This window comes from Myotis nattereri, assembly GCF_964212035.1.
Source record: "Myotis nattereri genome assembly, chromosome: 1".
Taxonomy (NCBI): domain Eukaryota; kingdom Metazoa; phylum Chordata; class Mammalia; order Chiroptera; family Vespertilionidae; genus Myotis; species Myotis nattereri.
In genome coordinates this window covers 66,336,107-66,350,316 of record NC_138075.1, presented here as the reverse complement: position 1 = coordinate 66,350,316, position 14,210 = coordinate 66,336,107, and the positions used below count along the sequence as shown (strand labels likewise).

At 46.4% G+C, this 14,210-nt stretch overlaps 1 pseudogene across 1 annotated transcript; it reads left to right on the top strand.

The window, feature by feature from the left end:
• Positions 1-1,431: 1,431 nt before the first annotated feature.
• On the top strand, positions 1,432-12,265 carry LOC308519813 (carnitine O-palmitoyltransferase 2, mitochondrial-like; annotated as a pseudogene). The gene is made up of 5 exons: positions 1,432-1,499; positions 3,888-3,943; positions 9,360-9,633; positions 10,428-11,593; positions 11,833-12,265. The product of its transcript is annotated as a carnitine O-palmitoyltransferase 2, mitochondrial-like (transcript).
• Positions 12,266-14,210: the final 1,945 nt, after the last annotated feature.

Genomic DNA, 14,210 nt, shown 5'->3' with positions numbered 1-14,210 from the left:
TGAGCCCTCAGATGACTCTAGCCCAGCTGTGGAGTCACCCCAGCCTGTGCCCTTTCTGACTCACGGAGTCTATGAGCCTAAGAAAGTGGTTGCTGTTTTATGCCATTAGTTTAGGTCAGTGGTCGGAAAACTGCGGCTCGCGAGCCACATGCGGCTCTTTGGCCCCTTGAGTGTGGCCATGAAGTTTCAATCGCACTGTACGTGCGCACCTGCACGTGGTATTTTGTGGAAGAGCCACACTTAAAGGGCCGCAGTTTGCCGACCACTGGTTTAGGTGGTCTGTGGCCATAGTAATAAAATCTGAGGTTTTCCCAGATCTGCTAACAATCCTAAAGTTTTACAGGGCATTGCCAATGAAGAATTGTGAAATGGAAGGAAACTATCAATAATTAACTATTAGTAACTACGAATAATTTTTTTTAAAATCTCAATCAAGCAGGCTAGAGGGAAAATTGCTTTCTCTTTGCTCTAAAGAAAATGGTATTACAAAATTGTTGAATAAAAAGGCAATCAAAAGAATGAAGGAAAAGGTATAGAGGTTAATAAATGTTATGTTGTTTAAAAAGTATTTTTGTGTGATGTTCTGGCGTTTGTCAGCCATTCAAAATTTGTATCTTTTATAATTCTAGATAAACATTCACATTCTTACCTAATTATGCATCAGTTTGTATAAAATTCAGGCTTCATAGCCTATGTGTCACACTGCTCAGGCACTTTATAGATCAAACATATTTATTGATTCCGCAAACCCTATGAGGTAGGTACTATTATCCTCACTTTACAAATGAGACAGCTTAGGCAGGCATTGCTAGTAGTTAAGAAACTACCCCCAGATCACCTCAAAATCGATCCCAGAAGCAGTACTCTTAACCATCCCCTGTGATGCGGTCTCTCTCCAGCAGAAGTGCAGGCAAGAGGGAGCACGCGAGAGTCCCTGGATCCAGCCTTGCCTGAAGGAGTAAATCTAGTTCTGGGCTTCTCCTTTCGGTCTCAGCCCTTCCTCATCTACTTTAGCGCCGGGAAGGAAGGGTTCGGTCACTCCCCTCCCTCACCTTCCCCTAGAATAACACCCAATGACTGTCCTAGAGGAGAGGAGGCACCTGACAGGGGTGGAGAAGGAGACAGGGCTGAGGCCCAGCTGATTCCAGGCAAAAGCAGGTGGTGGGACAGGTGGCAAGACGTGTTGTGTGAGGCAGAGATGGATGACACACGCTTCAGTGTTTGGCACTAATCACCATGTCAGGATCAAGGCACAGGCAGGCCTGTGCTCTTGTGTCACGAGGAAGTGGTTACTCATCAGATGACAAGAGACAAGGGACACTTCCTGTTCGCCACGGCTCAGGACCCCGCAGGAAAGCAGCACCAGCCCCTGGCCTCATTCTAAGGCTATTGAAAAGGACGTGCCTCTCCCTCAGTGAGGGGCAGGATACCATGCAGCCAAGCGACGCATTTCCCAACAAGTATTTATTGAGTGTCTACTGTGTCCCGGACAGGGCCAGGTGAGTGAACACAGGCCTGCTCTCACCTCAGGAAGCTTCTGACCAGTGTGCAATCTGCCTTCCACTCCACGTCCCTCAGCCAGTGGAGCACACCAGCGTCTTAGAACCCAGGACTTACACTGCCGGCCCCTGAGTGCGGGGGCAGGTATCTGAGAGTAGGACCTCTGGAATGTCAAGGTAAAGAGCCATGGAAGAGCTGTAAACGCATATTATTTAGCTCATTGCCTTTGTCTGGAGGCAGTGGCAGCAGGTGCATGAGCTGCAGGATGTTAGGACATAGGAGCATGTCTCATGTACCTGGACCAATCTTCCTTCAGGACTCATCTGCCTTCCCCCATCTGGTCTCTCGTTCTCTGCAGGGCTCTCTCTGGCCCCCACTCTGCCCTGTTGGTCTTTTCTTCTTCGACTCCTCTTCCCATAAACCTCCCACACATTGGAAATGGGTGTGAGCATCTAAAATGTATAGTGTTTATAACTTTTATATCCTAGCTCATAATTTTAAAAAATAGAGTCATTAAGGCTTTTATATGTTTTCAAAACACAAACCAAAACCAAGCTGTTTTGAGCATGAATGGTCCTTTTAATGATCTTTATGTCTGTGGTTAGTTTATCTCAATAGGAAAACTCTTTCCCTAAACTCCAGTGGTGACCCCTCCCCGCAGCACCAGATGGCACAGGAGAACCCCACCCAAACCCATGCCCAGAATCTCAGGCATCCTGCTCTGTTGCTAGGAGTTCATATAAAATGCACCCTTCTCCCTTCACCCAGCTTTGACTCATCTGCAATGTGGTAGCTTTCCTGTAAACACCCCACAAACCTGCAACCCCTAAGGGCAAGCACCGTGAGGCAATCAGCTTTTCTGGGTTCGGGAGGGGCGTGTCCTAGACCGGTGCCACCTGCAAGGCCTGGATCCCCAACTCACCTGCAGCTGGGAAAGCCGCACCAGCTGCCTCCCTCCCTCCTGCTCCACAAGGGGCAGAAGCGGTGCCTGGAGATGGAGCTGAACCCTGAGGGTCATCACACTCCCCAGCCACAGCCACAGCCACAGTAGACATTATTTCTCATGTCACAGGATTCTAAATGTATATGTTAATGTGCTTTTCATGTTTTGGCCTTTTGTCCTATACAAGCTGTTATTGCAACACCCTTAAGTATTCTGTGCTGCCTAAAAGCAGAGTAGCCTCTTTGGCTAATGGCACCCGTCATAAAAGCTGGAGAGAAAAAGGGGCCCCCCTTCTGCTTCAGTTCCAAAATCAACTCTCCAGAGACAAGGCTTGAAGGCTGAATGTTGTGAGAAAATAAAGGAATTTCTAAATTCCAAGGGTTTCCTTTTACATTTCATAAGCAAAATCCCGTTTAGAGAGAGAGAGAGAGAGAGTACTGGGGAGACGTGCCAGCCAACAACTCCAGATGAAGGGAGAAAGCCCTGCACTCCCAGGAGGGGAGCAGGGAGGACGAGAGTGGGGACGTTGTGTGTCTTAGCTCCTGCCCCAGCCCCACACCCTGAGGGACAATTATGTACAAACAAATCATTTGGGTAAAATCCCATAACTGTGGGCTTGGTCTTCTTTCTGCAGGTGCACAATGGGAAAATCATGTCCCCCTGAGAGAAGCACTGGTCCAACACAGGGAGGCCCACAGTGGTTGTTAGAAATGATTGAGGAAGGGTCCACGTAAGGCAGCTGCCATATTGGCTCTGAAATATGCATTTCCTAAAAAAGGTTGAGTTTACCCAAATGTAAAACTGAACTTAGTTTATGTTAAGTGGCAGATTTTAATTCCTCCCAGTCCTTGGCAACCTCTCCCTTACACAACCATCCAGAGGCTTGGGGACTTAGAAACGAGATAACATCCTATCTAATAATAGACAAACAGGGTAATTGACCATACCTTCGCTACACCTCCCATTGGCTAATCAGCAAGATATGCAAATTAACTGCCAACAAAGATGGCGGTTAATTTGCATACATAGGCACGAAGCTGTGGAGTGAAGTCTGAAGGCGGCTCCGGCCGGAGCAACGAAGACTAAAGGCAGCTCTGGCCGGAGCGAAGGCCTGGGTCCCGGGTGCCGGAGGAAAACCGGTGCCGGCAGCCAGGGGGAGGGAAGGTGTATTGCATGAATCTTTTCATACAACAGGCCTCTAGTAAGTTATAAAAATGAAAAGAAATCTTAATGGGACATCTGGGAAAAGATTCACAGAGGAGACATTCCTTAAGCAGAGACTTGGGAGATGGGTTGGTACTTATTGTTATTGCAACACCATTAAGTATTTTGTGCTACTTAAAAGCAGAGTCCCGACATACTTCCTGGTGTAAGATGTTATTTCAGAGGTCATCCTTTTGGGCTGTCTGTAATCCCTCCCCATTCCCCGGCATACCCTTCCCAGACCTCTCACCATAGGCCCTCTGAAGCCCTCTTCATCACTCAGCTCCTACAACCTCGGTATCCCGGCCCATATCATATTGCCAGCCCTTCCCATCCCCCCTTCCCCAGAAAGGCTGCCCTTTAAGCAGAAGCTTCCCACTAGGCCTGGGTTAGGCACCCAGCAGAGTCCCTCCCCCGCCCCACCCTCACCCCCAGGGCAGAGGAGTGTCTCGAAGCTGAAGTCCCAGGAGCCCATTCCCAGAAGGCTCAGACAGCAGGCAGGGGACCAGCTGCAACAGGGGATGGGAGGGTAGAGGTTAGGGGGCGGAGGGACGGGAGGGGATGCCCCGCTGAGGACCCCCAGGCAGGAGGGCCCTGAGATCAGAGGCGGCAGAGTCAGCCTTGCTAGAGGATCAGAGTCTTTACACCTGGGGCTAATGTCAATGACTCTATATAACGTTCCATTATGCTGAGCACAACTCATTCCCTTCCGAGTTGGGCATTACAGCAACATTTTACATCAAATTAAGGTACATTCTAAGAAAGCATTTATTTATACTTCCTTCATCTTTAAGAAAAGGAAGAAAATTACAATCAACAAGGCAAAACTTCTGTCACAAGAATCATGTGCACTCCAGTGAAAGACTTCTCAGAACACGGGGAATATCAATGTGAAAGTACTAAAGTCCATGAAGGTAACTCTGAACGGGATATTCTGTCTATACTCGATGAAACAAAACCAAAGCCATCAGTAAATGCTTTCTTTGAAACAAAAAAACATAGCTAGATATGAAAAGATTGAAATTTCTACGAAAAGGTATAAACAAGTTTCAATACTATGCCTTCAAAGTTATCAAATGAGGGGGTGGCCTTATTTGAAGAAGGACCCAGAGGAAGGTTAGAAGTTTGAGAGTTTCAAGTTAGCTTCCAATGAGCTCTTGACCATTCCTTGACTTGTATAGATTCAGAGAGAGCTTTTCCAGCATCTGGGGTTATTGGTTCTTAACTACAAGATAACACCTTTGACATACTTAGTTTCTTAATATCATACTTTTTAAAAGTATCAAATAATATTATTTCTCAGTTTTTCATTATTAGTCACCTTTTTATATAATGTTTCACTTGCTAATTCAAATATTTTTTATCTACTTCCTATGCTGACCATAAATTATGTATATTTAGTGGTAATAGGGGCCCCGGCCATGCAGCAGCCTGACTATGGGCGGCTCAGCACTCAGGGCGGGGAGCCTGTGTGGAGAGGGACCAGACTGCTGGGCCCAAATGAGTCTTTTTCATCAACCTAAAACACGCTGACCCTGGAGAAGTTCTCAGTATTTGGTGGACCAAAGTGGCTTGGGAGAGACAGACTTGTTCAGATCCAAAGAAGCATCTGTGAAAGAGCCAGAAAGTCAGGCCAGGCTCTCTCGCATGCACACACACCCATACTGTTTCACACACGTTAGCTTCCAGGACAATGAGCCCATGTCTGCATGAGTTGGCGGCTGCACACCTGGCCCAGGTTCAAAGAGCCGACTGCGGCTAATCAGGGAGGAAACTGTGCAAACCCACTAAGGCGAGCCATGCCAGCATGGATCCATCACCCCACAGCCTTCAGGAAGCTGAGCAGAGACAGCGCTGAGTTGTGAGGAGGGATGGGAGTGGCTGCCAAGCCAAGAGAAAGAGATGAAAGGATGTTGAACCAGAAACCAAGACCAGCAAGTAAAAACAAAGTACCTGTATAGACATAATGTTTTGTTGCTTTTGTTGTTGCTGTTAATCCTCATTCGAGGATATTTTTCCATTGATTTTTAGGGAGAGTGGAAGAGAGAAGAAAAGACAGAGAGAAACATCGATATGAGAGAAACACATCAATTGGTTGCATGAGCCCCAATCAGGGCCCGGGCCGGGGAGGACCTATGTCCTCCCTATGTCCAAGGTATATGTCTTTGACCGGAATCAAACCCAGGAACCTTTGGTCCACAGGCTGATGCTCTATCCACTGAGCCAAACTGGCTAGGGCTGTTTTTATTGATTTTTAGAGAGAGAGGAAGGGAGAGGAATAGAGAAATAGAACCATTGCTGAGAGAGGAACATTATCCATCAGCTGCCTCCTGCAGGCCTCCTACTGGAGATTGAGCCTGCAACCTGGGTATGTGCCCTGACTGGGAATCTAACTGTGACCTCTTGGTTCCTGGGTCAATGCTCAACCAGTGAGCACTGACCTTCACATTGATTTTTTTTTTCAGAGAGAGTTGAAAGGTGGGAGGGGAGAGAGAGTAAGAATGAGAGAAACATCCATGTAAGAGAGACATATTGATGGTCGCCTCCATCATGCACCCTGACCTGGGGTGGGGGGTTGAACTTGCAATCCAGGCACGTATCTTGGACTGGGAATCAAACCCATGACCCTTCGGTGTGCAGGCTGACACTCTAACCACTGAGAAACACTGGCCAGGGCCAAACAATGTTGAGTGAAAGATGCCAGGCACAGAAGAATATACACTCCATGATTCCATGTATGCCAGGCTCTGGAAAAGACAAAGTTAATCAATTGACAGAAGTTAAAATGAGGCTACCTTTGGTTGGAATTACTTTCTGGGAGGAGACACAAGAGAACCTTCCGATGTGTCTTGTATCTTGATTGTATCTTGAAAGTATTCTGTATTTTGATTGAGTGGTGGGTACTCCTGGTGTAAATATCCATACAGCTGCACATGCATCTGTATACACAATTTAGAATTTAAAGTTATACACAATTAAGAATTTAAAAATATAACAATGAGTCTGCAGGTGGGTGAAAGCAGAGAGCCAAAAATTAAACTGATTAATGAATCAAAACCCTAGAAAAGCTCAGATTCCTCTAAAGGTAAAGGTGCAGATGAACCTGAAAACAGGAGGATTGTATGGAAGCTGGAAGAATGTCCTTGTTCCACAGATCACTTGCCCAAGCCCAGCAAAAGATTAAAGATTTACTCTCTGAAGAGGAGGGAGAGTCAAGGAACGCAGACTCCAGGACTACAGGCACAGCAGTGAGCAGGCAGATTGAGGGGAAGCCCTCATACTGAAATGTGAGTTACCACCCACAGACTTCTTTCCCACTCAGCCCTGAGAATGCTGGCAGCCAGTCTTACACTCACCGCCATCACCATTGCCACCACCACCACCAGGCAGGAGAACAAAGAGTCCCTTCCAGTGAAACTGACCCACAAAAGGGACAAAAACCTTCCAATCTGACAGGTAAGGGTTGTACTACACAGTTCTAGGTCCCGGCCTGATCAAGTTACAGAGAAGTACTTACTCAACCAATTCGGACCATATGCACAGGGCTTCCAGAGGCCACTTTAGTTCCTCACTCTTAAATGTGAACAAACAGTGGCGGATCACCAAACATTGGAAGAAATCCTAAAAGTCATTTACTGATAACTGAAGATAAAAACTACAAAACAAAGGGACTTGGAGGAAACAGATACAATGCAAGAAGCAGGAGAACATTTAAAAAAAAAAAACCTGTAGCCCCGCCAGTATGGCTCAGTGGTTGAGCATTGACCTATGAACCAGGAAGTCACAGTTTGATTCCCAGTCAGGGCACATGCCCAGGTTGCAGGCTCAATCCCCAGTAGGTGTCATGCAGAAGGCAGCTGATCAATGATTCTCTCATCATTGATATTTCTATCTATCTCCCTCTCTCTTCCTTTCTGAAATCAATAAAAATATTTTAAAAAATTAAATAAAATTAACCCTTGCTGGTTTGGCTCACTGGATAGAGCGTCAGCTTGCGGATTGAAGAGTCCCAGGTTCGATTCCAGTCAAGGGCATATACCTTGGTTGTAGGGACATCTCCAGTAGTGGGTGTGCAGGAGGCAGCTGATGGATGCTTCTCTCTCATCAATGTTTTTAGCTCTCTATCCCTCTCCCTTCCTCTCTGTAAAAAAATCAATAAAATATATTTTTTTTAAAAATTTAATTTAATTTAAAAACTTTAATTAATATCTTTGGTCAGATAAAAAAGATGATGCATCTCTGCAAGAAAAATGAGATGCCACAATATGGAACATTCAGAGAACATAAGGAACTCCTACACGTTAAAAATATGACAGAAATAAATAAAGTTAATAGAAGAATTAGGCAATAAAGTTGAGAAAATCTCCCTGCAAGCAAAACAGAAATATTAAGAAATGAAAATAAAAGATTTAAGTTAAGAAAATTCAGAAAGGCACCAGGAAATCAAATACCTTCTATTAGGAGGTCCAGGAACAGATAATGAAGGAAATGATTAGAGAAATTATCCTATCCAATAAAAGAGTAATATGTAAATTAACTGTCACTCCGCAACAAAGATGGTGGCGCCCATAGTGGCCAGGGCGGGACGCTGGTGGCATTGCCCTGGCAATAGGAGCCCAGTGTCCCTGGCCGTGTGGAGGGAGGGGAGGAGAGGGGCCTCGGGCCGGAGGCCAGGGCAAGGGATGCTGGCGTCATTGCAGACCAGCTGAGGGACCCCCCCTCCCCCCATGCATGAATTTTGTGCACAGGGCCTCTAGTTAAAGAATAACAGGAAAATATTGCTGAACCAGAAGAGTCTCTAGATTAAAAGGGTTCACTCAGGGCACAGGACACTCAATAATAACAACGAAAAGATCCTTTCCAAAGGACACTGTCATGAAACCTCAGAAACCTGGACTAAAAGTACCTGGAAGAAACAACAAGGTCACACACAAAAGACTGGAAATCATAAAGGAATTGAACTTAACGGCAACACCAGAGGTTAGGAGGCAATGGGACACTGTCACAAAAATCCAGACAGAAAATGACTTCCAACTTTCAATTTTATACCTAATTAGTCTAAAGTGAGAGTAGAATATAGGGAAATACAAAAGCAAGGCCTCGAGTCACTTTTACCTTTCTCCTGAGCTATCAGAGACATGCTTTCCAAACCTTGATAAACAGATGGGTCCCCTGGTGAACTTGTTAAAGAGCAGATTCTGATTCAGTAGGTCTGGGTGGGGCCTGAGATTCATAATTTCTTCCAGATTATGCCAATGCTGCTGGTCCATAGACCACACTTCAGGAAGTAAGGTACTAGAGGATGTGTCCCACCAAAATGAGAGAATAAACCAAGAAAGAGGAAGAAGATCCAAGAAACTGAGGCTCCAGCATAAAAGGCAGTCAAAGGAAATACCCAGAAGGAAATCCGAGGACATTACCTACAGGGTAACCAGTCCAAACTGGAACATCAGGAAGCATCAAAAGCAGGAGGAGGTCAAAGAGGGAAAATTATGAAACTGATAATCACTTGACATACTAACAGTCAGCTTACACTCTGGTGGAGAGTTTGAGGAACAATTAGTGACAGTAACATAGAAAACTAAGCGAAGAGACTCAGCATCCTGTAGCCGCAGCCTCCAGGGACAATGGTGGCCCACCTGCTGCTGTGTGCCTGTCCCAAGGTACCTGACATTGGCCAGGGAGTCCCCCCTCCCCCCCGCCCCCCCACCAGCAGCCCCTGAGCACCTGCTCTGGCCTGGACAGTACCTGCAGCACAGCCTTGTGCCCACCATGCACTACCAGGACAGCCTGCCCAGGCTGCCTGTTCCCAAACTTGAAGGCACCATTAGAAGGTACCTCAGTGCACAGAAGGCTCTCTTGGATGATGGGCAGTTCAGGAAAACAGAAGGATTTTACAAGAATTTTGAAAATGGGATTGGAAAAGAATTGCACAATCAGCTGGTTGCTCAGGGCAAGCAGAATAAGCATACGAGCTACATTTCAGAGTCAAGGAAGGAAAGAGAATGAGGAAGAAAAGGCCATTAATAAATATTAGGGCAATGCAAATCAAACCACAATGATGGTTACCCACCAGACTGGCTCCAATCAAAAAGACAAACAATAACAAACATTGCAAGGGTGTGGAAAAACTGGAACCCTCATACACTGCTGGCGGTAATGGTGCAGGCACTTTGGAAAACACTGTAGCAGTTCCTCAAAAGGTCAAACATATACTTAACATCTGATCTAGCCTTCCACTCCTAGTTATATCCCCAAGAGAATTCATAATAACCAAAAAAGGGAAACAACCCAGATGTCCATCAACTGATGACAAATGTTCTAGCTACACTAATAAAAGAGAAACATGCAAATTGGTGTCACTCTGCTATGCCCACCAGCCAATCAGGATGGGTATGCAAATTAACCCAACAAAGATGGCTTTAATTTGAAGACTGAAGACTGAAGACGATTGAAGACTGAAGCCGACTGAAGACTGAAGAGGTTTGGCTTCTCTGCTGCAGTCAGAGCAAAGGCCTGGGTCCCAGCAGCTAGGGGAAGGAAGGCCTATTGCATGAATCTCTTTGTGCAACGGGCCTCTAGTATCTATATAATGGAACATTATCCCAGGTTTGATTCCTGCCAAGGGCACATGCCTGAGTTGCGGGCTCGATCCCCAGTAGGGGATGTATAGGAGGCAGCCGATCAATGATTCTCTCTCATCATTGATGTTTCTATCTCTCTATCCCTCTCCCTTCCTCTCTAAAATCAATACAAATATTTTTTAAAAACCACATTATTGCCCCTGGTTTGATATGTACTTAACTGCTCTAGACGTCATTGTCCTGAACTTTAATCCATTTATGGCATTGAACCCTGACCCAAAGACTGAGTATAATGAACAGCTCACCCAGGCAACCAACATGACGGTTTCTGCCATCCAGTTTCTGAAGAACTCCCGGCTGGCCTTTTGGAACCAGAAGCGTTCCACTTGAACCCTGCCAAGAGTGGCACTGATACCTTCAAGAACCTCATACACGTTGTGCCTTCCTCTCTGTCTTGGTATGGTGCCTCCTTGGTCAGTGCATATCCACTGGATATGTCGCAGTATTTTCGGCTTTTCAATTCAACTCGTTTACCCAGACCCAGTCGGGATGAACTCGTCACTGATGACAAGGCCAGACACCTCCTGGTCCTATGAAAAGGACATTTCTATGTCTTTGATGTCCTGGATCAAAATGGGAACACTGTGAGAGCCTCTGAAATCCAGGCTCATCTGAAGTACATTCTCTCAGACAATAGCCCTGCCCCCCGAGTTTCCACCGGCGTATCTGCCCAGTGAGAACCGAGATATCTGGGCAGAAGCTGGTGAGTGGTGGCAGCGAGGAGACCCTGAGGAACGTGGACTCTGCTGTGTTCTGTCTCTGCCTAGATGACTCCCCCCTGAGCACCTTGTCCACTTATCCCATACCATGCTGCACGGTGACGGCACAAACCGCTGGTACGATAAATCCTTTAACCTCATTACAGCCAAGCATGGCACAGCGCTGTCCTCTTTGAGCATGCTTGGGGCGGTGGGGTTGCAGGTTTTCAATGCAGTGTTTAAAGACAGCACTCAGGCCCCTGCCATTACGCCACAGAGCCAGGGGCCAGCACCGACTCTTCCGCTGCTGTGCAGGAACAACTTCAAGCTGAACGACGCCTTAAAGACTGGCATCCTTGCTGCTAAGGAAGTTTGATGACACCATGAAAACTGACTGCATCCAGGTTCAGGGAGGAGGCAAAGAATTCTTGAAGAAGCAGAAGCTGAGCCCTGACTTGGTGGCCCAGCTGGCCTTCCAGGTGGCCTTTCTGCAGCAGTATGGGCAGACGGTGGCCACCTATGAGTCCTGCAGCACTGCAGCGTTCAAGCGCAGCCACACCGAGACCGTCCGTCCTGCCTCCATCTTCACAAAGAAGTGCTCCGAGCCCTGGCTGGTTTGGCTCACTGGATAGAGCGTCGGCCTGGGGGCTGAAGGGTCCCAGGTTCGATTCCTGCCAAGGGCATGTACCTTGGTTGCAGGCACATCCCCAGTAGGGAGTGTGAAGGAGGCAGCTGATTGATGTTTCTCTCTCATCGATGTTTCTAACTCTCTATCCCTCTCCCTTCCTCTCTGCAAAAAAATTAATAAAATAATAAAAAATTTAAAAAAAAGAAGTGCTCCGAGGCCTTTGTCAGGAAGCCCTCCAAGCACAGTGAGGGAGAGCTTAAGCAGATATGGCCGAGTGCTCCAGATACCACGGCCAGCTGACCAAAGAAGCGGCAATGGGCCAGGGTTTTGACCAACACTTATTTGCTCTGCGGTACCTGGCAGCAGCCAAAGGGACTGTCCTGCCTAAGCTGTATCTGGACCCTGAATCTGGGCAGATAAACCACAACATCCAGTCCACTAGCACACTGACCAGCCCAGCAGTGAACAGTGGTGCCTTTGCCCCGTGGTCCCTGATGGCTTTGGTGTTGGGTATGCCGTTCATGACAACTGGATAGGCTGCAACGTCTCCCCCCACACAGGCCGCAATGCCCGGGAGCTTCTCCAATGAGTACAGAAGGCCTTAGAAGACATGTTTGATGCCATGGAAGGCAAATCCATCAAAACTTAGCTTCTGGGCAGGTTAAAAGCCTCTGTTTCACAGTAGATGCTTCATCGACATGAAAATTGAGGCCTATGTAGCCAACAGGTGCTATTCTGTGACGATTGGAACAGATCATGTGGCGCCTCAGCGGCCAGTGCTGTGAAGCCTGAGCTTTAAAGTCATGGTTTAAAAACTAAACTTGTAATTTCCAAGTGGAATTAGATCACAATGAAAGATAATGTGAGATTTCAACTTTAAGGGCGTTAGATTAGGAGGGTAGGATTTGGAAAAATAACTCAGGTTTATTTATTGTTGAAGCAGAAATAAAATTTAATTGTTGCAAAAGAGAAAGAAAGAAAGAAAGAAAGAAAGAAAGAAAGAAAGAAAGAAAGGAAGGAAGGAAGGAAGGAAGAAAGAAAGAAAGAAAGCTAAGCAAATGAAAAGTGAGGTAAGTATTAACTCCAAGAAAACTAAAAGTTAAGGATAAAAGGATATAATCATACACTGCATAATCACAATAATGTAAATAATAAGTGTTGACCAAAAAATGATAACAATATTGAGAGTTGAGGGAGAGTAGGATAAAAGAACTAAGTCCTCATCTTCCATAGTAGGAAGTAAATAAAAATCAAGAAAAAAAATTATAAGCATGTTGCTTAGAAATATGGAGGCAAATACCAACTAAAAGAGTTCAATGCAGTGAGTGAGTGTGAGTGGGGCAGGGGGTTAATGCTTTTCATTATAAGCTTTGTAAAACTATTTTATTTTTTTTTTAAATCCTCATCTGAGGACATTTTTCCATTGATTTTTAGAGAGAGTGGAAGACAGGGAAAGACAGAGAGAAACATCGATGTGAGAGAACCACATCGATTGGGTGCCTCCTGCATGCGCCCCAACCAGGGCCCAGGCTGGGGAGGAGTCTGCAACCGAGGTACATGCCCTTGACCAAAATCGAACCCAGGACCCTTCAGTCAGCAGGCCACTGCTCTATCCACTTAGCCAAACTGGCTAGGGCCTATTTGATTTTTAAAAAACTAAGTGCATGGATTACTTTAATAAAAATAAAGATAATATCTGAAATGTAGATGCTTTGTCATTAACAGACCACTTATAATACACATCACAATTTATTGCCACTCCCCAGTGCTTCAGGACCCAGGGAGGCAAACCGCAGCTCAGAGTCAGTTCATTTTCTTCAGATGCTCAGTTCCAGCCGAGGCCACAGAGACAGGGGAAGTTCGGGGGTACAGCAATAGCAAATTACAGCGATGGTTCTGAAAGTTCCTGACATCCAGGAAGACATTCAACAGGTTTCTGGACAAGGTAATTCTATGCTGTGCCTATCTTTTCCAATAGGAAACTTTCCCTCCTGAGTTTTCTTTTTCAATAAGTAGCAGCAACATCCACTCAATTGCCCAAGGATTAGTCAGAATTTTTCCAGGTGCAAGTACCAGAAACCAAACTCCAACTGGCTTAAGCAGAAAAGCAATTCATGGAGTCCATGAAGTCCAGGGGAAACTCTGGGAGAAGCCCAGGTTCCAATCCTACCTTCAACATTCACCATTGTGTAACTTGGATGAGATACTTCAGTTACCTATAACATGAGGGTTATAATAGTACTAGAGGCCCAGGGCACAAAATTCGAGCACTGGAAGGGGGTGGTCCCCTCAGCCTGGCCTGTGTCCTCTTGCAGTCCAGGACCTAAGCCGGCAGTCGGTCATCCCCCTCGCAGTCCAGGACCCCTCGCTCCTTACTGCCCACCTGCTCGCTGTTCCTTACCACTCAGCTCGCTGCTCCTTGGCATTGCCACGGAGGTGGGAGAGGCTTCCGCTATCACCACTGCACTCGCCGGCCATGAGACCTGCTTCTGGCTGAGCAGCGCTCTCCCTGTGGGAGCGCACTGACCACCAGGGGGCAGCTCCTGCATTGAGTGTCTGCCCCCTGGTGGTTAGTGCGCATCATAGTGACTGGT